This window comes from Ananas comosus, unplaced genomic scaffold (assembly GCF_001540865.1).
Source record: "Ananas comosus cultivar F153 unplaced genomic scaffold, ASM154086v1, whole genome shotgun sequence".
Lineage (NCBI taxonomy): Eukaryota > Viridiplantae > Streptophyta > Magnoliopsida > Poales > Bromeliaceae > Ananas > Ananas comosus.
Genome location: NW_017893557.1, coordinates 30905 through 56813, shown reverse-complemented (window position 1 = coordinate 56813; position 25909 = coordinate 30905). Strand labels below are relative to the sequence as shown.

Genomic DNA, 25909 nt, shown 5'->3' with positions numbered 1-25909 from the left:
GTTAAGAGTAAACTAAGAATGTAATCGAAAGTGAATTGAAGGTTTATGTTAGGCTAAAATTGTATCAATAATGTTGTAACAAGAATGTTAATAGTGTAAAAACCAAGAAACGTAAAATATGGGGATTCTTCGGCTGAGTCCCACGACGATAGACCAGAGTCACCATCCCGCGATTGATGCCTCGATGTGGGAAAGGAGCGCGGTGGAATTGAGGCCGAAGGCATATCTTCGGCTGTGTCTTCTAGATTGTCAGCCGAAGGAATACTGTCAGCTCGTCGAAATTGCCGCTTAGCAACTGATTTACGCCGTTTCGAAGTCGGCGGGGGAGAAACTTGTACGGTCTCAGTCGGTCTCTTATTTGAACTTGGAACCGATGAAGGAGTGGGTATAGACTGACAAAGGAAATAAAATGAGTATTACAAACAGCAAAATAGAACGAACAAAAGAGGAGCAGATTAGAAAACATTACAGAGGAAGGAGGCGGAGTTTCAGCAGCCTCTTCCGATTTTTCGTCTGATATGGATGGCTCTGCAGGGCCTTCCGGTTGAATCTTACTTGGGAAAGGAGCTACAAAAATAAAAAGAATGAGTAGCAGTAATTATAAGCAGGAAGTCATTTTCAAAAGGAATATCGTACTGAGAGGATGACGAGTCTTGCGATGTGCATGCGAGACGATAGGAGCAAAGGTTTTCTTGAGGAAAATATCCCAATTTACAGTATAGCGAAAACCTAATACTCCGATATGATTGGTCTTGAAGCTGACCAATTTGAAGAATCGCCGCAGACGGTTTCCCATAGCCGAAATCTGATCGGCGTCAGCTATGCTCTTGGTAGGCAGGCGATGAGTGGCTGTATTAGCCGTGAAAAACTTGGCCGGAGCAGGAATGGCCTGGGTAAAACCAAATTGGCGCGCCACAAACTGTGGAGAGTAAACCTCGGTACTGGGTAATAACTTCGAGCGTGACTTCAAACCAATGTGCAAGTCCCGAGGAGGCAAGAAAGAATACCAAACATCAGAATACTCGCTAGCACGAGAAGAGGCGAGTTCACCTTGAAATGATTCATATCTGGCCAAAAACCAAGGGGGGCCAGTAACTCGATCAGCAAAAGGAGACCAATAAATAAGAAAGTGAGGGCTTGAATCATAAAAAACGGAAAAATAAGTGAGGAAGTCCAGAGGATGCCCAGGTGTAAACGGTGGAGGACAGCCGAGAGCAAGTCCGTATGAGTCAAAGCGAGCAGCCGAGCTCAAATCTAAAGGTTCTCGGCACAGCCTACTGAAATAAATTTGTAAAAATATCTGCAAAAACCAAAAAACACCGCAACCGAGCTAATGGTGACATCATTATATTGGGTGACGGTCTAATAGAGTCAAAAATCTCTCTGTAAACAAAAGCAAGAAAATAGGGCCCCAAGGCCAATTTATCGCCGTTAGATAAACCAACGGCGATAGAAACAAAATCTCGGTTAATTTTCTGCGAACGAGTGCAGAAAAGATTATGACATAACCAGTACAGAAGGAATGCAGTATGTTCCTTCTTAGTGACTGGAGAGGGAGATTCACCTGCAAATTTACGATGAAGTTTGGAGTAGGCCAAATCATTGAGATCAAGATTGGCCTCAAAATCGGATACACCATCAGGGTTATAAGCCATGGAAAGGGTGATACCATGAGGGCGTAGGCCAACAATGGCGGCGACATCAAAAAAAGTTGGGGTGAGAGGGCCGCCTCTAAAAAGAAAAATGTTGAAAACAGGGGACCAGAAACAAAAGGCGGAAGCCAAAAGAAGAAAGTTAGCTGAAGGAGGTTTTCGGGATAGCTGGATGGCTTCATAGATGCCAGTTTCTCACCATAAATCGCCGTGAGTGGCTTGTACACGATCCAACCAAGCCAAATAGACGTCTGAAGTACTAGGCCAGGTTCGAAGACTTCTTCCTGTCGAAGCCGAAGGATACCACGAATGAAGATGAATATTTTCAGCCATCAAAGGAAGACCTTCATTAGAAAATGGAAAATCATTGGCAGATGGGTCTGCGGTAAATGAGGGACCCAAGATAAACCTGGCAGGGTCCGAATCAAGATATGGCCTAAGCAGAGTATAGTCCAAGGAAGGATGAGTGGGCAATGGCGGAAGAGGCGCCATGCTTCGAAGCAAAGAAAATGCCAAGAGAAGCAAAAGAAGAGTTTCCTGGAAAACGAAGAAGGAATAGAAGAGACAAAAAGGTAAAAGCTTGGAGAAGAAGAAAGGCCGTCGAATCGAACCGTCCCATCGAAGCGAGTTTCGAGGTCGGCTTTAATGGTGATTAAACGGCGGTAATTAAGATGACCTAATTAATGCCGCGTATGAGACAAAAATAAAGAATGTGATCAAGGCCGTAAAAGAAAGAATCAGCGGCCAAAATTAAATCGTACAAAAGATTGTATTACAGATTGTGTCAGAGAATTTAAATTTAATTGGACCGAGGAAGACGCCTCGGATCGCACTTGTTTTTCAGAAGATAAGACAAAGAGTATGCCAAGAGTTCGAAAAAATAGCGCCAGCTACCGAAGCATCGCTTCGAAAGTTGCCGAGGGGGCAATTGTTGAGCCAGTCAGGCGCGAACAGATGGCACGCCGGGTTCATATCAGTAAGACGGCTAAAACGGTAGACCTAGAGTACACCGGACACACGCGAGCCGCGCTGGACCAAGAAGTTATAGCAACCGCAAGCAGTTACGAGCGGTTCCGATCGGCCAAAGGTGGTCCTACAATTCAGGAGATCGTGGCTGATCGTGCAAGAGGAATAACTAACGCAAGGGCAATTCTATAAATAAGCGTTCGATACTCTGAAAACGGGTCTTCGCCCCTGCGCACAAAAGACCACCTTTATTTCCCTGCATCTTTCTTTTCTGCATTTACCGCTTTTCATTAGGAGTAGTGTTCCCTGTAATTTAGCACACTCGGAGTCTATCTGCCATACGGGCATCACTCCCCTGTTCTCATACTCGGAGTTTGTCTGCCCTACGGGCATCACTCCCCTGTTCCTGTAATTCTCTGTCTTCCTTTTAATAGAAAGCTGTTTTATCGGCCCTTCTTGCCGATCAGATCTCGAGTTGTTCAGTCATTTCGGCTCGTCTCTCAGCCAAGATACAGGCTTCCCCTCTCCATTCGGCTCATTCCGCCGAAGCGAATTTACTGTGGAGGATTTCGAACTCGGCTGATTCGATCCCTCATTGGCCGAATCGCTTGATCCGTCGTGGGCGCAAACTTCGAGGGTCAAATCAGCGGCCGCGTATCATCCCGACGCCCTTCCCGAGGAGTATAATCTGACCTAGCCGAGGGTCAGGACTTTCGGTCACCAACAGTTACTAATCACAAAGCCTTTTAATCATATATCTCGCATACAATTTTATAAAACTTTAAAACATACAAATATTATTTATTTTTTCTAAATATTTGAATAGCCTTTTAAATATATATCTTGCATATAATTTTATAAAACTTGAAAACATACAAAAATTATTTATTTATTCTAACATCTTTAAAACTTGAAAACTTGAATGCCCCAGGTTTGTCACCAAGCCTTGTTGGCCGGTTGCTCTCATTGTCTCGAGTATCGGAGACAACGAGCGAGCGGCAGAGGGTTCTGATGCCAAAAACGGTATTTTCGGAAATCCGGAATGACACTAAGTGCGATATTGTATTTGTGTATCACTTTGGCATGTGTTTGCTATCCGAACACCTAATTTGGTGTGTTTCGGGACAGCGGGTGACTTGCAGTGTACATCTGTACCTTTTGGGCACTTCGATGGGTTCGAAGGTGTTCTGACGAACTTTCTGGAAATTGCGGCGTGGGGTTGTGTGTTTAGTGTTCGAGTCGACTAGGTGGACCTTGACTTTTTGGGTCTTTCGTAGGTCCAGTCGACGTTCTAGAACATCCTGGGTGCTAGGCACTACGACAATTCAGGTGAGTGCTTCGATCCGAAGTTGGTATAATGGTGCTAGCTCGGTGATGTCCTTCCCTCACTCCTTTTCGTTGCATCTGCATATTACTGTTAAGCACTACACCACTAGACTTCATGTTTAATTACTCTATTTCTACTCTATCATGTTTTAGTAGTAGGGTGGTGTTCGATATATTGCATGATCTCTATTTATGGGATCTAATTAATCAGTGTCAGTTAGATCGGTGACATGGGTGACATCGTTGGAACAGGTGTTAGTTGTTGACTCATTCTCAACTATTTGCCGTCTCGTTGACTAGTGAGCTTAGCGCGTCGATCGTCACAGCTCACGTAACATGTCACGTACACCAGCTATTTTGTCACGCCCCGAGACCGCTGATTTGGTCGGTTCTGACACGTCAACAGACGCCGTACGGACAGCACCTCCCCTGTCCGCCCAAGGCTCAACACAAGTATCAACATGTATACAATTTGCGCAAGCGAAAATATAGATATACATGGCTTGCTCGAAGGCAAGCAACAACCAAAGTGAAAGTTCTACAACTATTACATCCATACAAGTATTATGATTACTTTTAATCAAATACAAGCATATTACACTTTACATTCATACTTTTCTTTTATATACATCATTTATACAACCTTGTTCATCAAATACAAAAGATGATAATAACAGGGTATGAACTATCCTCGGGATGTCGCTATCTAGGGCGCTATGCCCTTGCCGCGATCCTCAGTCGCCTCGCTTAGACCTGGATCTGAAAAATGGTGGGGTGAGAACTATAAGAAAGTTCTCAGTGGGTTCGGCCGCCGACCCCGCCGACTTTCCCACTAGGTCTAACTAGGCATAAGTAGAAGAAAGAACAGATAGATAGCTAGTTATTTCTAATCAAATACAGCTACTATGCCTGAACAAAAATGCTACTCAATATATGATGCTCATGATGCATGCCGATTGCCATTCTCAATACCCAATCCTCTCGGCTAATCCGTAGGTTCGCCTCAAAACTCACCAACTCAAATCCCTACTATCGGGGAGATACTCGCTACAACCCGATGTGTCACGCCCCAATCCCCGCCAATTTGGTCGGGTTCGGGTCACGTCAACAGACGCCGAACGGACAGAGCCTCCCCTGTCCGCCCAAGGCTCTAACAATACATATAATCAGGCAATTAACAAGAGAATTGCAAATATAATACAAGGCTTGCACGAGGGCAAGCAACAACGGAAGCGAAAGCTCTAAGCTAAATATAGATTACACTGATATTTTTGATTTCATTTAAACCAAATTCAAGTAAACAAAGCTAATGTAAAACTATTACATTCCATTCAACCATCATATCTTTTTACATTTAGTCATCCACAAATACATGATGTTTTTCACTTTACATACCTAAATCAACAAAATAAAGTTGATACATGTATAACAAAAAGGGAATATTACAAAATGCATAAAGTCCCGGTGGCCGCTACCTACGGCGCCAAACCCTTGCCTCGGTCCTCCGCCGCCCGCTCGTGCTAGGACCTGTAGGGTTAGTGGTGTGAGAACTACAACGAAGTTCCCAGTGGGCTCGGCATCCGACCTCGCCGACTTACCCACTAGGTCTATCCAGGCATAAGTATTTCAAAGGAAGAAAGGTAACCATTACTAATGCAACTAATACTATGCCTGCAAGAAAAGTCAGTAGATATACAATTTTCAATGCGAAAATGGAAATGCATGCATGCTCCAATCATAAACAAACTTTGGCTCTTACCCAATCTTACCGGTTAACTCTGTTAACCCCAATAACTCACAACCCAAATTCCTTAATAACGGAGGACTCGAACCTCCTAGGGACCGTCAACTGGTGGACTTTACCACGCCCAGTGGTGACCAACTCCGGAGCGCACCGCTCGAGGGGGACGACCTCCCTCAAGCCACGACGATAGGTGAGTATCGATCTAATCCTCAACTTGAGGACTCATAGCCATTAGTCAACAATGCCAATATCACAATAGGTCTCTACCTATTTATTCTTGCCACTCTCCAGGCTTTATCTTCGACCATGACATTACGGGTCAAACTATATTCAACGGTCATCTCTCAATGCAATTCTTGTCTCTATGTCAATGAACCCTTGTTTACTATTGTCCAAGTCCATTCTTACATTCACACATCTCGAGGGTCCAATCACACATGTCCGTTTTGGTTCTATCATTCTCATGTTCAACTACGTTAGAAGCATATAGATGAAGTCAAACCAAGTTCCACATGTAGCTACCTACTATGCATGAATGGTTATATATATATATGCTCAAGAATAGAGAAAACAGACATAAGGGGGAATCCAACGATTCCGGCGTGCACCCCCCACCTCTATGAGTCGTGTGGGTGTAGAATTAAAGGCCCCCGCACTTTACAAAAGCCGATTCCGCGCCCTATAATCAAATAGTGCCATATTAGGCCTTTTTGTACATGAACTATACTCTAACATTTTCGAAAATTTAAACGAAGTTGTCCGACGTGTTTTGGGCACCCCCAATTGGGTTTCTACAGGGTCAATTTGTCCCCGAAAAATCCTAGGGCAAAACCCCAAATTCAAGCCCTAATGTTGCCATTTAGGGTTTCCCCATGAATCGATCCCAAACCCTAAGCAAAGGATAGCTTAGGATCATCTAAGAAGCATCCTAGTAAGGTTTCTAGACCTTTGTACCAACCCTAGGGCTCCAAACATCATCTCCAAGGATTCACCATGAGAGCACCTTGAGCTCTCATGGGTTCCATGGGTTCATGGCTCAAAAGAGCTTCTAAAACCTCTAAGGAGCACAAAGCTCCAAATCTCTTAACCAAAATCCAAACCCTAGAGGAAAACCTTACAAAACTTACCTCTAGTCCAAGCCTCACCAAGATTCTCCTTGTTGGAGAGCTCCTAAAACCTCCAAAGCCTCAAATCCTCCTCTCTTTCTCTTCTTCTTCTTTTCTCCAAGTCCTAGAGTATAGGTTCTAGAGAGAGAAAAGAGGAAAATGGTGAGAGGGTGGAAATGGCTGTGGAAGAGAGGGGGTGAGTCATATATAGTGTTGTAACAATTGAACTTAAGCCCTCCACTTGTTTCTACTTGATCTGCCCAGACTGGCATTTTTCGCCTTCGGGGACCGGTCTCCCGACCAGGGACCGGTTCCCGAACGGGGTTTTTCCAGGACTTAGCCAAATTTTCGAATTTTCGGCTGTTACGCCAGCGAGGGACGGTCTGCCCGTCAGGGACCGGTCTCCCGAGGACCGGTCTCACCACCAGGGACCGATGCCTCAGGATTTCCTGGCAGGCTACGCGCACGGGGACCGGTCTCTCCTTCAGGGACCCGGTCCCCGAGAGCTCAAAATCTGGGACTTAGCGAATTTCCAGATTTGCTCTCCGGGCCCCTTTTGCTCCATTTATGAACTCCAATGCACTTAGGGTCCACTGTAACTCGTTCAATTCCGCGTTCCGCTCGTTTCGAACGGAACTCGGCACGATTTACGAGGGATGTGGTATGTTACACGATGAGACTGTCCTCTGGGGAGATACTCGCTACAACCCAGCGATGACTACTCCGGAGCTCATCGCTCGAGGGGGAGTGACCGCCCTCAAGCCAAGACTTACAAGTGAGTATGATCCAATCCACAACTATGAGGATGCCATGTTCACAATGCCACAACACACAAAGTGTTCTATTCTCTAGCATTCAATGCCACAAGGTGCTATATCATTCGAATGTCACAATGTCACCATATTTTATAACTCGGCTAGTTCATTTCTCAATTCAAACATCTATAGGGTTCACAAATGTCCATGCCTCATTGCCAATGTCATATGCATCTTTATACTAAAAGCATGCAAGAAATACTCATATATTGTTATTTAACCTTACAATGCATGAATCCTACAATACACATACATGCTCAATGGTGACTTTAGACATAAAGAGAAATCCAACTGTTTCGGATAGCACCACCCACCTCGTAGGGTCGCTAGGGTGCTAGAATCTGAGTTCCACAATTTTTAGACCGCTTTCCCTCTACTCGAGGCTAACGAAGCCAAAATAGGGTTTTTCCTCAATATCTTGGCGTAGACTTATCAGAATCTCGATCCGAGTCTCGCAACGCTCAGCTTTTCCTTCAACTAGGGCTACAAGAGATCAAATCCTAATTAGATCTCATAATTAGCGAAACCTCCTTTTAACCCTAGGGTTTCCAATAATCCACATACACCCATTAATTCATGCGGAATCATGAACTAATCCACAATATTATTGTGACGCACTGAACCTTTGCAAATTGTGAGGTTCGAGTGTTTGATCTGTGTTCTGAGTTTTTCAGTTATTCTGGAGGGTCGTTGATAGTGTTCCGACCTATGGCTCACATCCCGAAAATGGAGGTTTTAACCTCAATGTAGAAGTCTCTAAAGTGAGGATTGTTTGCAGCACTCGGGTTGAGTTCTGCAGGGTTGTGTACTGGTACAACATTGATGTTGTACCGGAACAAGCTGTTGTACCGGTACAATATTGGATTTGTACCGGTACAGAAGGCCGTTTTCTGCCAACCCGAGGCTTGGGTTTGTGCGTACAGGGTTTTGTACCGGTACACTTTTTCGTGTACCGGTACATAATGCAGTTCGCAGACTGCTTGTTTTAGGATGGTATTTTTGCAATTGTAGCATATCTACAAATACCCCCACTGTAACATTTCGAAACTCGGTAGAGAATATTTGACTTTACCCAAATTGGGTTAAAGTGCCAAGAGAACTGGTTGAACAAGTTCCATTTAGCATTCCAACAAGGTTGGAAGAGTTTAAAATGAGTTTAAAAGAGTTAGAAAGGTTTTAGCATTTATCGGAGTGAAATAGAATCGAAAAGATGCGAAAATCTGAAATCTGGAGTTGTGTTACCGGTTTAACATCAAAAGTGTACCGGTACATAGTGTAAAATCGAGAGAAATAGCTCTCGGGTTGAATAGAAAAAGGCTGTGAACCGGTGACAGAATTTTGTGTACCGGTACAGTGCAGTGTGGACCACAGAAAAAGGCTGTTGTACCGGTGACAGGATTTCGTATACCGGTACAGTGCACGGTGGACCGCAGGCACAGCCTGCTGCAGAATTGGAGAGTCGGAGGGCCTAACAGCAATTATAGCAGCCCAAATAAGACCCAAACCTTCTCTTCTCTTCACAGCAAGCTGAGATTACACTCCTCTCTCATTTTCTCTCCCTCTCTCTCTCTAAAAGCTCTCTACAAGGTGGATTAAAGGAGGATTGGGAGGAGATTTGGAGCTTTTGAAGGTGTTGGTCTCTCCTACAAGGTTGATATTGGAGAGCTAATGGGCTAAGGTGAGTTCTTATGAAAGGATGATGCTAGGGTTTGATCTTGCACCCTAAATCTCAGAGATTTGATCCTCTCACATTGTTAGAAACCTAGTAGAGACTATAGAACATGTGGAAATCCATGTTTTGCTCAAGTGCTCACATGGTGGTTTGCTAGGGTTCATGTTATATGCCCTAGGAATGAATGGAATAACCTAGAAATAATTTTAGAGGAGTTCTTAGATGATTCTAAGCTAGTTTTTGCTTAGCTCTAAGATCAATTTAAGGATTTGGACTATATGTCATATTTGGGCAACCCAAAGAGTGGTTTTGCTCAAGTAGGGTTTTAATCTAATGTGAGCCTATATAAACCTAATTAGGAGTATAACGAACGCGTTGGCGTGCTCGGTTCGACAATCCGACGAAAGTACGCAAAGTTATTGATAAAATGTCGTTTTTTATACAGATAGCCGCAGCACGCGGAATAGGCGCCCAAAAATCACGAAAATTGAACCGTAGCTTCTTGGCATTCCTACATGGTGGGGGGTGCACACCAGAATCATCGGATTCCCTTTTATGTCTATTTCACTTTTGTTGAGCATATACAAGTATAGAAACTATTCACGCATAATAGGGTAGTTTACATGTGAACCTTAGTTTGACTTCATTTATATGCTTCTAACGTAATTGAATATAGAAAATGATAGAACCATAATGGACGTGTATGGTAGAACCCTAAAGATTGTATGAATGCGAGAATTGGACTTAACAATAGTAAACAAAGGTGACATTGACAATAGAGACAAGATTGACATTGAGAGATGAATTGTTAAATATAGTTTAACCAATTATGGCATTATGGCAAGTGTAGCCTAGAGAGTGGCATAAATGATAAGGTAGAGATCTATCATTGATATAGTGGCATAGTGGCATGGTGACAAGTATGATCCTTTCACATGGTAGACGCCGAACGGATAGCACCTCCCCTGTCCGCCCAAGGCTCCAACAACATGTACAATCAAGAATTTCAATACAAAGTGAACATAATTGCACAAGGGTTGCACGAGGGCAAGCAACAACGAAGGTAGTGAAAGCTCTAACTACTACACTAAACATACAACCATACATATCATATTTGATTACATTTTAACCAAATACAAATACTATTACATCCACTCTCTTTCATTTATACATTTAACCAAACATGATTTACATTATTTTATTCAACATACAAAAGTTGAAACTCTATGCATAGGGAAATGCCTATTAACTCCGGTGGCCGCTAGCTACGGCGCTAAACCCTTGCCTCGATCCTCCGCCACCCCGTTCACGCTCGGATCTGCAGGGTTAGTGGTAATGAGAACTAGAACGAAGTTCCCAGTGGGCTCGGCCGCCGACCACGCCAATTTACCCACTAGGTTTATTCAGGCATAAGTATTCAAAGAAAATGGAAATAACAAACCCACTAATGCTATAAACTAATACAATGCCTGCAAGAAAGATAGTCAACATATATATATATATATATATATATATATATATAATCTCAAGTATGATACATATGCAAGCATAATGTAAAATTCACATGGCTTTTATCCAATCAAGCATCACGGGGTGCTCCTGGTTTACCCCGACTCACAACCCAAAATCTCTATTAGTCGGGGAGGCTCCAAGCACTACTACCTGAGGGACCATCTTCTGGGACCTTTCTCCCAGTGGTGTCAGTTTCGGAACGCACCGCTTGAGGGGGAGCTACCGCCCTCAAGTCAAGACTCATGTGAGTATGATCCAATTCTCACTTTGGAAACGTATAGCCACACTAGCCACTCGCCTCGATGCCACAATGAACCATTGGGTTCTTTACTTGTCATTCACTTGGTTTTCTAGGCTATTCTTGCCACAATAAGTTAGACTTTGTCTAGCTATGCTCTTTTTAATGCCAATCTCGTCGCTAATGTCAATGTCACATTGATTTACTATTGTCATGGTCCAATTCCCATATTCACGCAAGTATAGGGTTCAACAAACCTATTTTACATGGTCCTCTATCAATTTCTATGTTCAAGTACGTTAGAAACATACAACTGAATTTTAACCAACCAACATTTGTCCATTACGCTGCGTGCATGATTGGAATTTACAAATATGCTCAAAATGAAGTGACATAAACATAGAAGGGAACTCGAAGGTTCCGGATAGCACCCTCCACCTTGTAGGTATGCTACGAGCTCACGAATCGAATTCGTCGATTTATAGACCTCTATGCCGCCCGTTACGGCAATCTGTACGAAAAATGGCCGCTTCGCCAATAGCTCTGGAACCGCTCGTCGGATCGCCAAACTATTCGTGCCAACGCGTTCGTTAGCCTAACAATTAGGGCAAAAAGAGATCAATCCCAAGATTGAACTCCAAAATCTCAAAATCCTAACTTAGCCCCCTCAACAATATCATCTTCTCCATATCAAGTCCTTAGCTCGATCAACATAGAGATAAACCACTACCAAAGCCTCTAGATACTACTACTAGAAGCAAACGATCAAACCCTAGCTTAGAAACCCATAAAAACTCACCTAGAGTCCATGCTTTTCCTTCAAAAGCCTTGCTCAAGCTAGCTCCCACTCGTAGGAAGCTCCAACACCAAGCTTGACTCCTTCACAAGCTCCCCTTGCCCAAGCTCTAGGGAGAAGGAGAGAGAGAAGAAGAAGGTTTAGAGAGAGAGAGGGAGATGTGTTTTGGGTTAGGGTTGACAAATGAGAGGAAAAGCTCATCCCTCAAACTCATATACACCCAACTTTGCACATTGTCACGCCCCGGGACCCAGCGGGAGCCCGCCCGGCGCGTGCCCAGACCCGCCATATGTCTACAACATATAAGGCGTCTAAAAACAACAATAATAACAGCAATAATAAAAGACATCTAGAAGTATCAGAGCATAATAAATGTCTAAATGCTACAACAAGGGATAAGGATAAAACAGTAAATCCACTAAATAAAACATAGAGTAAGAACAATAGGAAATCCCAAATACAAGAGCTATAAGTAGGTACATAGGTGGTCTCTATACATGAATACAAAATCTCTCACTCTCTCTCAACTACAAAAAGAAAGAGTAAACCACCTAGGCAAAGTACCGCTCCTCGCTAGCTAGCTAAGCGATCCCCTTGCCGCGATCCCGTGCCTCCGCCGGTGCCGAAGGCTCTGAAAAGTAAACCACAAAACGGGGGCATGAGAACTATTAAAAATAGTTCCCAGTGGGCAATTACTGACTTCAGTGAATGCACCACAAGGCCCAAAGCTACAGAAGAGGTTAGTGACCAAAAATGTAGAAAAGCGAAAGGTAAGTAAAATGTAACTTACTACTACATGATATCTCTACTTAGCCTAAATAGCATAAGTATGAAACAACCATTCATGAAGTAACAGTCTCCAACTATCATAATGTCCACAATGCGAAATAGTAAAGTTCCGTTGTTTACTATTCTAGTCAATGTCCAAATAATACTCTAAGTCATCATCTATCCACATGTCGTAACGGATATATAAAGTCCAATCTGAAGAGACCCACCCGAAGGCTGTCTATGGCCCTGAGACCCACCCGTAGGCTGTCTGGCCGGTGCCGAGCCTAATGGCCCCGTGGTAGTCATCATCCCCACCCTAGGAATGAGCCTGGCCCACGGCAATCCACTTCGGCGCCCAATCCCGCACGGCGAATATGTATCGCGATGGCCATCTCCGGAGTGCCGGCTTGTAGGGAGCGACCCTCACAAGCATGTGCGAATGAGCACAATGGCAAGTAGTCAAACGATCAGTCGCAAGTATCAAGTCCTCATGTCCAATAACATGGTATATATAGTAAATGTCCTCGTGGCCAAGTCACTATTTCATCATATCTCAAATATGGAATATAGTTGATGTCAATGTGGCCTATTCTCAAGTCTCTATGTTGCAGTTTAATAATTCTCTAGTCCAAGTGCCTCTTTATGACACTATGGCTCATTTTGTCCCAACATGGATACTAAGTTCAAGAACTTACAATTCTAGTCAAACCGAAGCATGAAACTTGATTTCCTATCATCTCATAGAATATTTGTCGCATGCATATTAACAAAGCACATTGTCTCTCTCTCTCTACTATATAGAGTAAATTTTCTTGATGCACAACAAATGAGTTCTAAGCATTCAAAACTCTCATAAATGCTACTAAACATGAATTTAAGGAGCATGAAAGCATTTAACCACTTAGGAGGAATTTCCTCCAATTTTCAAGGAAGCCAAACCCACCGATGGCAACGAAACTCCTCGTGCGCTCCAACGAGGGTGTCCTCTAGTCTCCTAGTATCCTAGAGGTACAAGAACATGTGTCATACGGGCCAAACAAACAAAACCTAGCTCAAACATTAAGCTAATCAATCATAGGTGAGGAAAACTCACCTCTAGTGCAAAAATCTCCTCTAAAGCTCCAAAATGAAGCTAGGGCTCATCCAATCCAACCTAATGGAAGCCTCTAATCCAATCAATCTAGCTTCAAAAGCCTTAGATTCAAAATGCCCAAAATAAACCCTAATATTCCAATTCTAGGGTTTAATCTCACAAAAACCTCAAATCAAGGATCAAAGGGAGAAATCAAGTCTCTAACCTCTCAAGAAGCTCCAAACTTAGCTCCAATCCAAGTGGGGTGGGAGATCTCCTCAGCCACAAGCTCCTCTCCAAGCTCTAAGCCATCAACAATGGTGGAGAAGCCACCAAGATGCAAAAAGAGGAGAGAAAACCCAAATAAAAACCAAGCAAAGGGGGTAAAAATGCAAAGAAAGGGAGAGAGAGCTCCTCTCACCTTCTCCTCCTCAGGTCCCAGCACAAAAAAAGCCCTAAGGGGCGTGGGTGCTGTTATAGATAGGCTACAATCGCGAAAAACCCCCTGCAGACCAAACTGCACAAAAACTGCCTCCTTGTACCGGTACACGGGTTCTTGTACCGGTACAAGGCCGACGAAAATGCAAACCCGAAGCTCGGGTTGTTCGGTCTGCGGCTCTGTACCGGTACAAGCCCGATGGCTGTACCGGTACAACCATCAACCCTTGTACCGGTACAAGGCCAGTCTTGTTCCGGTACAAGCCCTGCTGCAGGCTACCCGAGAGCTGTCCAAAAATTCCGATTTTGGAATTTTGGTGCCAAGTCCTACTCCAACATCCTCGGGATGCGTGCCAGGGGTCGGGACACTATCAACGACCCTCCAAAAACTGTGAAAAGGCTCCACACACAGATCAAACACTCGAATCTTGCAATTTGCTAAGATCCAGTACATTACACACATATGCCAAAAACCCCATCAACTTTGAACTATTCACAGTAGCCCAACCTGGGCAATTTTCGCATATGGGGACCGGTCTCTCCCCTCAGGGACTGGTCCCCGAGAGCACTCCTCAAGGGACTTAGCCAAATTTTCCACTTTTTCAGTTGGCTACGCGTACGGGGACCGGTCTCTCCCTCAGGGATCGGTTCCCGTAAGTCCAAATTCCAGGACTTAGCCGCTGGGCAATTTTCCAGTCTACGGGGACCGGTCTCTCCCCTTAGGGACCGGTCCCCGAGAGCTAAAATTGTGGGACTTAGCCATTTCCCCAGAATTCACTCTCTCGGGTCCCTACGCCATGTATATTGATTCTAATACTTATAGAACCCATTGTAAAGCACTTTAACTCGTCTGACTTCGCGTTCCGCTCAATTCGACGGAACTCGGCACGTTTTACGGGGATGCGATACGTTATATTCCCCACCCCATAATAATAGTTTCATCCGCGAAACTTAACGCGTACCTTAACTCTCTTGCTCAAACAAGTGAGGATAGACTTCTCGCATCTTGTCCTCGAGCTCCCAAGTGGACTCACGCCTTGAGTGATTACGCCATTGAATCTTAACATACGGAATAACTCGATTCCGCAATTTCCGCTCCTCTCGAGCCAAAATGCTCACAGGAAATTCTTCGTAGGTGGTATCTTCGTGCACCTCGACCGGTTCATACTCCAACACATGTGAGGAGTTGCGAAAGTACTTGTGGAGATTCGACACGTGAAATACATTGTGCACTCCTGCAAGCTTCGGTGGTAGCGCCAACTTGTATGCCACCGGCCCGATCCGTTCAAGTATCTCATACGGCCCAATGTATCGAGGACTAAGCTTTCCTCGAATGCCAAACCGCTTCACTCCGTGCATAGGCGATACCTTGAGGAATACACGGTCTCCAACCGCGAATTCCAAATCTTTTCGGCGCTTATTCGCATAACTTCGCTGCCGCGATTGTGCCGTCAATAACCTTTGGCAAGCAAGGCGAACCTTCTCTTCCGCCTCTCGCACTACATCTGGACCAAGGGTGATACTCTCACCCACCTCGCTCCAATGAATAGGGGAGCGACACTTTCGTCCATACAATGCCTCGAATGGCGCCATCGCTATGCTCTCCTGATAACTGTTATTGTAAGCGAATTCCTCCATCGGCAAATACTCATGCCACCCTTCTTTGTAATCAAACACACACGCCCGTAGCATATCCTCGAGTATCTAGATTGTCCTCTCTGACTGACCATCACTCTGCGGATGAAACGCTGTACTGAAATCGAGCCGTGTGCCCAGAGCATCCTATAGGCTCTTCCAAAAATGAGAAGTGAACCTGGGGTCTCGATCTAACATAATCGATAATGGAACCCCATGCAATCTAACTACCTCATCCAAGTACACTTGAGCTAACTTGTCCCCAGACCACGTGGTGTGGATCGGCACGAAATGAGCCGATTTCGTCAAACGGTCCACAACCACCCAAATGGCATCATGCTCGGCTTGCGATCGGGGTAAACCGACCACAAAGTCCATCGAAATATCGTCCCACTTCCACACGGGCATCGACAAACTTTGCAACTCCCCCGGCGGAAATCGATGCTCGGCCTTTACCTGCTGGCACGTCAAACACTGCGCTACATAATCCCCAATATCCTTCTTCATGCCCGGCCACCATTAATGCACTTTTAAATCTTTATACATCTTAGTGCCACCCGGGTGGACACTATACGGGGAATGATGCGCTTCTTGCAACACCGCCTTACGGATTTCCTCATCCTCGGGTACACACCATCGGTCTCTAAACCGAAGTGCACTATCCGATCCCATGCCGAAGTCACCGGCGCGACCGCTTTCAACGTCATTCTGCACCTTCTGGAGATAAGGATCCTCAACCTGCCTGTAATACACTGAACGCGTGCAAATTGCGGAGTTCGAGTGGGTAGACGGAGAGGTGGAACTATCCCACATGTTCTAAAAGGCTTGGACAAGTTTTTGAGCAGTTAGAGAATGATTGGAAAGCTAGAAGTGAGAAAGTGCATTGCAATTGCGAAATCTGCAATTTTTGCATTGGTGTACCGGTACAAGCCTAATGCTGTACCGGTACAGCAAGCAGCAGCAGCTGCAGCTGCGTGGCAGCAAGGTTGTTTTGGTCTTTTCACATCCTTTACTCATCCCTATCCTCCCAGCTCGACCCCTGGACCTCTTCAGAAGTTGTTGGAGCTCAGGAGAGAGTCTTCCACCTTCTCTCTTTCTCTCTCTCTAGGGTTTTTTCTCTCTCTAGAGAAAAGCCGCCGATTCGCGCCGTTTTCGCACTGCGCTCGTTGCTCGCTGATAGGAGGACTCAAGGGAAGTCTTTGGCACATGGGGAGAAGGAGTTTTGCTGTGTTTTCTGTGAGGTTATCACCAAGAAAAGCTGAATCTCAGCTTTAGAGAGGTACTCAACTTGATTTCTCTCTAGTTTCCGATTTAGCATTGAATTTGGACGCCGTTTAGTCTCGTTGCTTCCAACTGAGCTAGAAGTTGTTTACAGCAATTAAGAGAGGTTATATTGACAGTGAATTACCTACTTTAGCTCAGAGGAAAGTTGTTTCAAAGTTTGATGAAGATAATTAGTGAATTATGACTCTAATTCAAAGCTATACACGGATTAATCGAGCGAATGAATGCCGTTTGAATTTTTTCCTTCACAGCAGGTGTGCGGATCATATTAAGCTATTTTGGTGACCCGGGAGGCTGGTTTAGAAAGTGTTCTAACCTGAGGTAAGCAAGAATTTCAGTTAGGAAGCTGAAATTGCAAAATTCGACTATAATAGCGTATATGTAAGCATATTGATGTCGTTTCGGTATTATGCGCAGCAAGAGGGTAATTGACCCTTGGACCGCCTTCTACTGACATTGGAGGGTCTTTTGGAAGCTTAACTTGAGGTATTACACTAGCCCAGAATAGGGATTCAAGAGGTTACTTTGTACTAAGTGTAAAGTAAGCCGAAATCGGACATTTCGGCCGTCTTTTTGACACGGTTTTGACGCCTTATTTTCAGCAGGAGTGGGGCCTCGTGGGGCTGATTTTGGGACCCTTGTAAATTGATTTGGAGCTTAGTACGAGGTGGGTTTGACCTAACCAGAGCAAGTGGAGCTCCCCTATGTTATATATGTACTATATAATTGATACAGTTATATGCTCTTGTGATTGATATAGAACTTGAACGAATCACTATATTATAGTGTTGATATATAATTGAATTGAAATCTCTAGGAAGTAGAGAACACTCATGCATATAAGTCTTTATATACATGTTTAATCTAGTTAAGTGATTAATGGACAAGTTATCATGTTTCGAGAAAACCATGACGTCCTTATGACACTTTCTTGACTCTAGAGTAGAGAACAATGACGTGCTTATGGTTATGTTTATAGTGCCAGGATAGTGAAAAGATACTAATGTCGTATGTAATCTTGCATGTTTATTCATCTAGTAGATACTAGCTGTTATCAATACTTGTTATAGTGAGATTTTGATCAAAGGATCGAAAGTAAGAACAATGCAAGTTGTAAAGTGATGATCGAGACATATTGAGCTTTAGATTTGCTTACTGCCATTGTGCTCATTCGCACACGCTTGTGAGGGTCGCTCCTTACAAGCCGGCACTCCGGAGTTGGCCTACGCGATAGTTGCTCGCCCGTGCGGGATTGGGTGCCGAAGTGGATTGCCGTGGGGAGTGTATACTACCACGGGGTCATTAGGCGCAGCGCAAGCTGGACTACCTTGAGTAGATCCCTGTGAATAAAAGGAAAGTACTATAAGAAATTGGACAGTAATGAATGATTACCAGTTACCGTGTATAGTAGTTACTTACACATTTATACTTATGTTCATGCTATCATAGTTGCTATGCTTCTATTTTTCAGTTGATTCATTACTGTTGAGACTATGATTAAATGTTGCTTACATGTTCATTACCTGTTAGCATTGCGTAATTATATATTATGCAATTACTGCTTTCGCTTTCATTTAGTACATCATGAGCCTAGTGGTGTAATTCGCCGAGGCTGGCGGCTTACCCACTGGGAACTATTGTTTATAGTTCTCACGCCCTTTTGGTGGTTGTTTTTTTTTACAGAGCTATCTACAGGAGAGGCTAGGGATTGTGGCAAGGGAGTCGCGTCTAGCTAGACATTGCTAGGAGCTTGCTAGTCGATCACCTTGCTACTCAGGCTACAGCCGAGGGTGATGTCCCTATATATAGAGAGACTGCCATTGTATCTACTTTTGTAGACCCGTGATGTATATGTACTATTGGGACTAGACTCTATAGTTATGATACTTTTCTTTTAGTTGAGATTTTGGATTTTATACTCTCTGTTCTCTTGTTGTGAGTATTGTGGACTGTACTTTGCTCTGATATCAGGATAGGATTATTTTATATTTTTACTCCTATCGACTGGTTTCTTATAGACGCCTTATATACTGCAGGTGTATGGCGGGTCTGTGTACGTACCCGATATGCTTCCGCTGGTACCCGAGCGTGACACTGCCGTTCCTTGATATTCTCCAATAAGGTCGATCGAACCACTAGCGCCGTTAAAATGGTCGGAACCTCTGGCGCAACCACTTCTAACCCAAACCGCTGCATTTCTCTTTGCAACAACGGTTGCTACGTGATTGCCGTCGCCAAGTTCTCAACTGATTTTCTGCTCAAAGCATCGGCGACAATATTGGCCTTCCCGGGGTGGTACAAAATAGTAAGGTCATAATCTTTCAATAGCTCCAACCACCGCCGCTGCCGCATATTCAACTCTTTCTGAGTAAACAAGTACTTGAGGCTCTTGTGGTCCCTATAAACCTCACAGTGTTCACCATAGAGATAGTGCCTCCATAATTTTAGCGCGAAAATGACCGCCGCTAACTCCAGATCGTGTATAGGTAGTTCTTCTCATAGCTCTTTAGTTTGCACGAAGCATACGCAATAACTGGCCCACCTTGCATAAGAACACACCCTAGACCGCTGTACGAGGCATCGCTATAAACCACGAAGCTCTCCCCCGGCGTCGGAGACGCAAGAACCGGGGTCGGTGTCAACCTCTCTTTCAACTCTTGGAAGCTTCGGTCACAACCGTCGCTCCACACAAACTTAACTCCCTTGTGCGTAAGGTGTGTGAGAGGCGTAGTCAACTTAGCAAACCCCTCCACAAACTGTGGACCTCCGCAACACTCGTAGGGCGAGGCCAATCCCGAATCGCCTCAACCTTCCTCGGGTCGACAGAAACACCGTCACCCGAAATCACATGGCCCAGAAAGGCAACCTCGCGAAGCCAGAACTCACACCTTTTCAGCTTAGCATAGAGCTTCTGTTCATGAAGAATCTGCATTACGGCTCTCAAATGCTCTTTGTGCTCTTCGTCACTCCACGAGTACACCAATAGGTCGTCGATAAACACCACGACGCACCTATCCAACAACGGTCGGAACACCCGATTCATCAGGTCCATGAATGCTGCAGGGGCGGTATTACCGTGAACTCATAATGGCCGTATCGCGTACGAAACACCGTCTTATGCATATCTTCCTGCTTAATCTTCAATTGGTGATATCCCGACTTGTCACGCCCTGGGACCGGCAGAGGCCCTCCCGGTAGCGCGCCCAGACCCGCCATATGTCTACACATATAAGGCGTCTACAACAACAGCAGAAATAAAGCAAGAGATAAACTACAACTAGAGATATCAGAGCAAGTACACATCTATAATCTATGATAAGAGAAGTCGGAACAAGCTAAATAATAAATAGGAAACATAAAGTTATACAATAACCATCTCAAAAGTAAACAAAATGGGTGGTCTCTATTACACTGGTACAGCTCTCAACCTCTCCAAAAAGAAAACAACGAGAGGTAGACCACTTATCAACGTGTCCTCGATAGAAGCTAGCTCGAGGCGACACCCTTTCCGCGGTCCCTAGCCTCTTCCGGCGTGGAAGGCTCTGAAATAAAACATAAAATAGAGGGCGTGAGAACTATAATTTATAGTTCCAAGTGGGCAATTACTGACCTCAGCTCAATGCACCACTAGACCCCAAAAGAAAAGGGTAAGTACGATAAGCATCATAATAATAGTAATTAGTTTACATTTATGAAAGCATAATTAAAATGCTAAGTTACTATATCGCAAATAAACATAATGTCAATGTGTTGTACATCTACTTTATCAAGGAAAAGTATGTCCAAGCATGACTAATACGTCCCAACATAACGAGCAAGTAGGTATCATGATCCACTATATCAATATATGACGAATATGCTCTGTCACGCCCCAGGACCGATACCAATTTGGCCCGACCCGAGCACGTCAAACAGACGCCGAACGGACAGAGTTTCCCCTATCCGCCCAAGGCTCATCACACGTACAAATTCAACGAGAAATGCACTAGCGGAAACATACATAAACGGCTTACACGAGGGTAAGCAATAGCCATTAGTGAAAGATAGGAAAACTAAACTTCTACACAAGTAATATGATTCATTTTAGATCATATACATTGCATCCATTTCTTACATTTAGGATTCTTTGCATTTCATTACATCACTCCATCATTTCTTTCTTACATCACATATACCTCAAAATAAGCTTTACATTCTTTTCCTTGCTTTATACATTAACCTCTTGAATCATCAAATACAAAAGATGATAAAAGGGATAACTGCTAACAAAATGTAACCCAACTCCGGTGGCCTCTGACTACGGTGCGATACCTTTACCGCGGTCGCTCGCCGGCTCGCTCGTCCCGGCTCTGTGAAAATAGTGGGGTGAGATACAACAAAGTTCCCAGTGGTTCGGCCTCAACATCACCGACTTTCCACTAGGACTAACTCAGGCATAATAGAAAGGATAAGCTGAAATATAGTAACCAATCTACAACATGATGCTAATATGCCTGAACCAAAGCAAGGAATATGCTCAACATTAACATATGTAGATTATGCAAATTCTTTGTTCTTTACACTTTACACTTTGTTCTTTGTTCTTTGCTCTTTGTTCTTTATTCTTTAATCTCAAGGCTAACCCGGGGGCTTCGCCATATTAACTTGCTTCACATTAATCCATCATCGCAGGAACTCACCCGCTAGGACCGTCCTTCGGGTTTACTCCAACCCGTGATGCATAACTCCGGAGCGCATCGCCCAAGGGGGAGCGACCGCCCTCGAGCACGGAATCATAGCAAGTATGATCATATCCTTAACTCAAAGGGATTTATAGTTCAATCTTGACTTTACACTAGCTCTAGTGTTCCTCATCACTTTATGTTGCTAACTCTAGCAATCACTGTTCTTTACTTTCTTTTACATTTGCCATTTTTAGCATTCTTGTTCTTTATTGCCCCACTTTACTTTAACTTTATACATATTGTCATTTTCGTCATTCTTTACATCTCTTTGGTTCTTTACTTCACACTATCTCTAGTGTCATTTCACTTTTAACTTTATCAAATGCACTCGATCTATGTCATTGTGCCACTCGTTCTTTTGGCTCACTTTAACACTCACATCTTCTCTCATGCATACATATAGGGTTCTAACATTCATAAGGTTCTCATTCATCATATTATGCAAGTTGTACTCACAATCATGCAGCATTACATTTTCATCATCACTTTACCTAAAATGCATGCAACAACATTATATTATATATATGCTCAAATGAATGACACATTAGGTATAGAGGGAAGTTCAACGAGTTTGAGAAGCACCACCCACCTCGTATGTCTATCTAGGTTGCTCCGACGATTTTCTTAGATTTTTAGACCTTCGTTCTTTACCTGCGGCATAACGAAGCCAAATTAGGCTTATTTGGCCATAACTTTGCATCGGCTTTTCGTAACGTTAATCCGAGCGCACCAACGCGTCGGAATACCCCAATTAGGTTCTAGAGGGTCAATTGCACTTAGAAACCTCATGAGCAAAAGCCCAATTTGGTGCCCTAGCTCCATAGTATCATCAAACCTAGGGTTTGATCTCAAAAAGAAGCAAATATAGCTTCATTATACTCTAAAAGTCTATGTAAACCATTCTAACTCATTCCAAACCCTAGTTTGGATTTCACCATGAGAGGTGGTCCAAGCTCACCTCTATAGCAAACCAAGGTTTTGATCTCTAAGAAGCAAAGAGAAAGCTTCAAAAACTCTAAACAATCCATTAAAACTATTTCTAGGTTAATCCAAACCCTAGTTTGGAATTTAGCATGAGAAGGGGCAAAGCTTACCTTAACTGCTCCTTTTCCCAAGCTAGAGAGGAGAGGAGAGGTTTTCTTCTTCTCTTGTCTTTTCTTTCTCTTCTTTGTCTTCAGAGAGAGAAAGAGAGGAGAGAGTGTGATAGGGAGTAGAATGAGAGAAAAAGGCCCTCATATTCCCTCATACATAACCATTGGGTTGCAAAAATGCTAATAAACCCCTCAACTTTCATCTTATTCAACTGCCTGGACTGGGCAGATTTCGGGCTCGGGGACCGGTCTCCCCGACTAGGGACCGGTCTCCGAGAGCTCTCCCAGCGCAGCCAGAGCTGCTGCGCGCAATGTGACCGGTCTCTCTTTGAGGGGACCGGTCTCTGGGGGACCGGTCTCTCGGGGAGGGACCGGTTCCCGAGAGCTGGTCTCAGGGACTTAGTCGATTTTTCGGCAATCTCATTCCATACGCGTTCGGGGACCGGTCTCTCCCACCAGGGACCGGTCCCCGAGAGCTCAAAATCTGCAGTTTTGCAGATTTGATTCTATAGCTCTCGAAAACCTCCCGTAACTCACTTTTACTCATTTTAACACCTTCGGACTTTCCGAAGTGTACTGTCCTCGCACTTTGGTCAATTTGACTAAAGTTCGATATTTACTTTCCGAATTTTCGGTATATTACATGCTCTATCATGGTAACCAAGTATACTAAGATGCAACAGGCAATTTATTAAGTATACAACACGTCTCAACACTATGCTATAAGCATGTCAAAGTAATCCAACTACTAATCCTATCTAGTAGTGGTTGTTATCTCCCGATTAAATGTCATTGTTTCCAACATGTTCTAGGACCCACATATTGTAGTCCAGCTTGTGCCACCTAAGTGTCGGTGGTAGCTCCAACATTCCCACTCTAGGAATGAGTCTATCCCTCCCGACCCCGTAGGTTTCTCGATACCGCACGAGCGAGTATAAGTCGCGTAGGCCAACTCCGAAGTGCCGGCTTGTAGGGAGCGACCCTCACAAGCATGTGCGAAAGAGCACAAATGGCAAGCAAATGTAGTCAACGTCTCAAATACCCAATCATCATGTCTCTAACATGGTAGAAGTCACTAGCATTTCCAAGTTCTAGTTCAATGTTACAATGTGATGTTCCAACACTCACTATGCTTAGTGCCTCTTTATGACACTTAAGCTTGTTATAAGTTAAGCACATTTCATTCTATGCTCCATTCATGACATTAGTACTAGGTTCACGTTTAACCCAAGCTCAATGCCCCTTTATGACATTAGCTCACTAGTTCACAAGTCAATTTAGTCCAACGCCGCTTTATGGCATTATAATAGTTTCAATATCCAATTGCGGTCTAAGTCCATAGGCACTTTACATATGCCATTTCTACTCTGTAAACATGAACCCAAGTCTCTCATAAGAATGCTCATGCACATATACGTCTCACATGCAAGTTCTCTACTTCATAGAGGTCCGAAAATAAAATGTATGTAACATAGGCATTTTAAGCATTCTAAAATTCATAATAAATATATCTAACATGATTATGTATGCTTTTTCATTTAACGATACTCAATTCATCACAAATGAGATTTTCTCATTGTGTGGCTAGGTCAAACCCACCGAACCGTCTCGGAGCCCTTTGTTTCGCCGAACGGAGTTGTCCACAAATCTCTAAGTACCCTAAAGGTAAGGAGCGAAGAGATAAACAAACGTTACGAACAACTCTAGGCTCAAACATTAACCACCACAAGCAAAGGGACAAAAACTCACCTAAGGAGTAGAAAATCTCTCTCAAGCTCCAAAAGAGAGCTAGAATCCTTCCAATCCAACCTAAAGGAATATTCTAAACTAAGAAATTGAGCCTCAAAAGCCCTAGATTCAAAATGCTCAAAAATAACCCTAAAATCACATTCTAGGGTTTCATCTCAAAGAAACCCTCAAATCTCGAAATCTAGAGGATAGAACAAGTCACTTATCTCTAAGAAGCTTCAAACCAAGCTCAAAGTCCTCAAAGTCCTCAAAGTCCTCAAACTTCAAGGATCTTCCCTCAACCAAGCATCAACCCAAGCTCCAACGGTGGGAAAAGCCTCCAACAACCAAAATGAAGCAAAAAGAGACATTTAATCTCATAAAACCCAAACAAAATCAAGGAAATCACAAAGGGGGGTGTGGAGGGCTCCCTCACCTTTTTCCTTACAGGTGCCAAGCTCAGGGGAGGCTCCTAGGGCGTGGGGATACATATAGAAGGCCATAATTGCAAAAACACCCCTGCAGTTCAAACTGTTCAAAATCTGCCAAAGTGTACCGGTACACGGAAAAGTGTACCGGTACAAATCCCACGAAAATGCAAACCCGAGCCTCGGGTTTGAAATTTGGCACAAATGTACCGGTACAACCATCAAAGTGTACCGGTACAAAATGTGTACCGGTACAACCATCGACATGTCACCGGTTTCACCATGTGCAGAATGCAATCCGAGGGTAGGCTAAGTCCAACTCTTTAGTGACCTTAGCACTACATAAAATACTACAATTCTCGGGATGCGAGCCATAGGTCGGAACACTGTCAACGACCGACCAGAAAGTCTGGAAAAACTCAAAACACAGTTCAAACACTCGAACCTCGCAATTTGCAAAGATCCAGTGTGTTACACGACTGAAGATCAATCTTCGAATATACCCGAGACCCTTGCAACTGATCAAATAAGTCATCTATCCTCGGTAACGGATATTTATTCTTGATCGTCACTTTATTCAGCTCGCGATAATCAACGGAAAGCCGAAGTGATCGATCATTCTTCTTCACAAACAGCACTGGAGCACCCCACGGTGATACGCTCGGTTTCACAAAACCCTTATCAAGCAAATCCTGTAACTGAGCCTTTAATTCCTTGAGCTCCGCCGGTGCCATTCTGTACGAGGCCTTAGAAACAGGCGCCGTCCCGGGTACTAGATCAATCACGAATTCAATCTCCTGGTCCGGTGGTAATCCCGGCAATTCCACAGGAAATACATCCGGATACTCGCTCACAATCGAAATGTCTCCAAGGGCAGGAAGCTCCCTCTGAGTCTCCACTACAGTCGCCAG

General features: G+C 44.0%; 1 long non-coding RNA gene across 1 annotated transcript; it reads right to left on the bottom strand.

Moving 5' to 3' along the window:
• Positions 1-12417: 12417 nt before the first annotated feature.
• LOC109706304 lies at positions 12418-14131 on the bottom strand. The gene is made up of 3 exons (XR_002215161.1): positions 14092-14131; positions 13897-13973; positions 12418-12458 (listed from the first exon to the last, which is right to left on the bottom strand). It is a non-coding gene; the product is annotated as an uncharacterized LOC109706304 (long non-coding RNA).
• Between the last annotated feature and the right edge of the window lie 11778 nt (positions 14132-25909).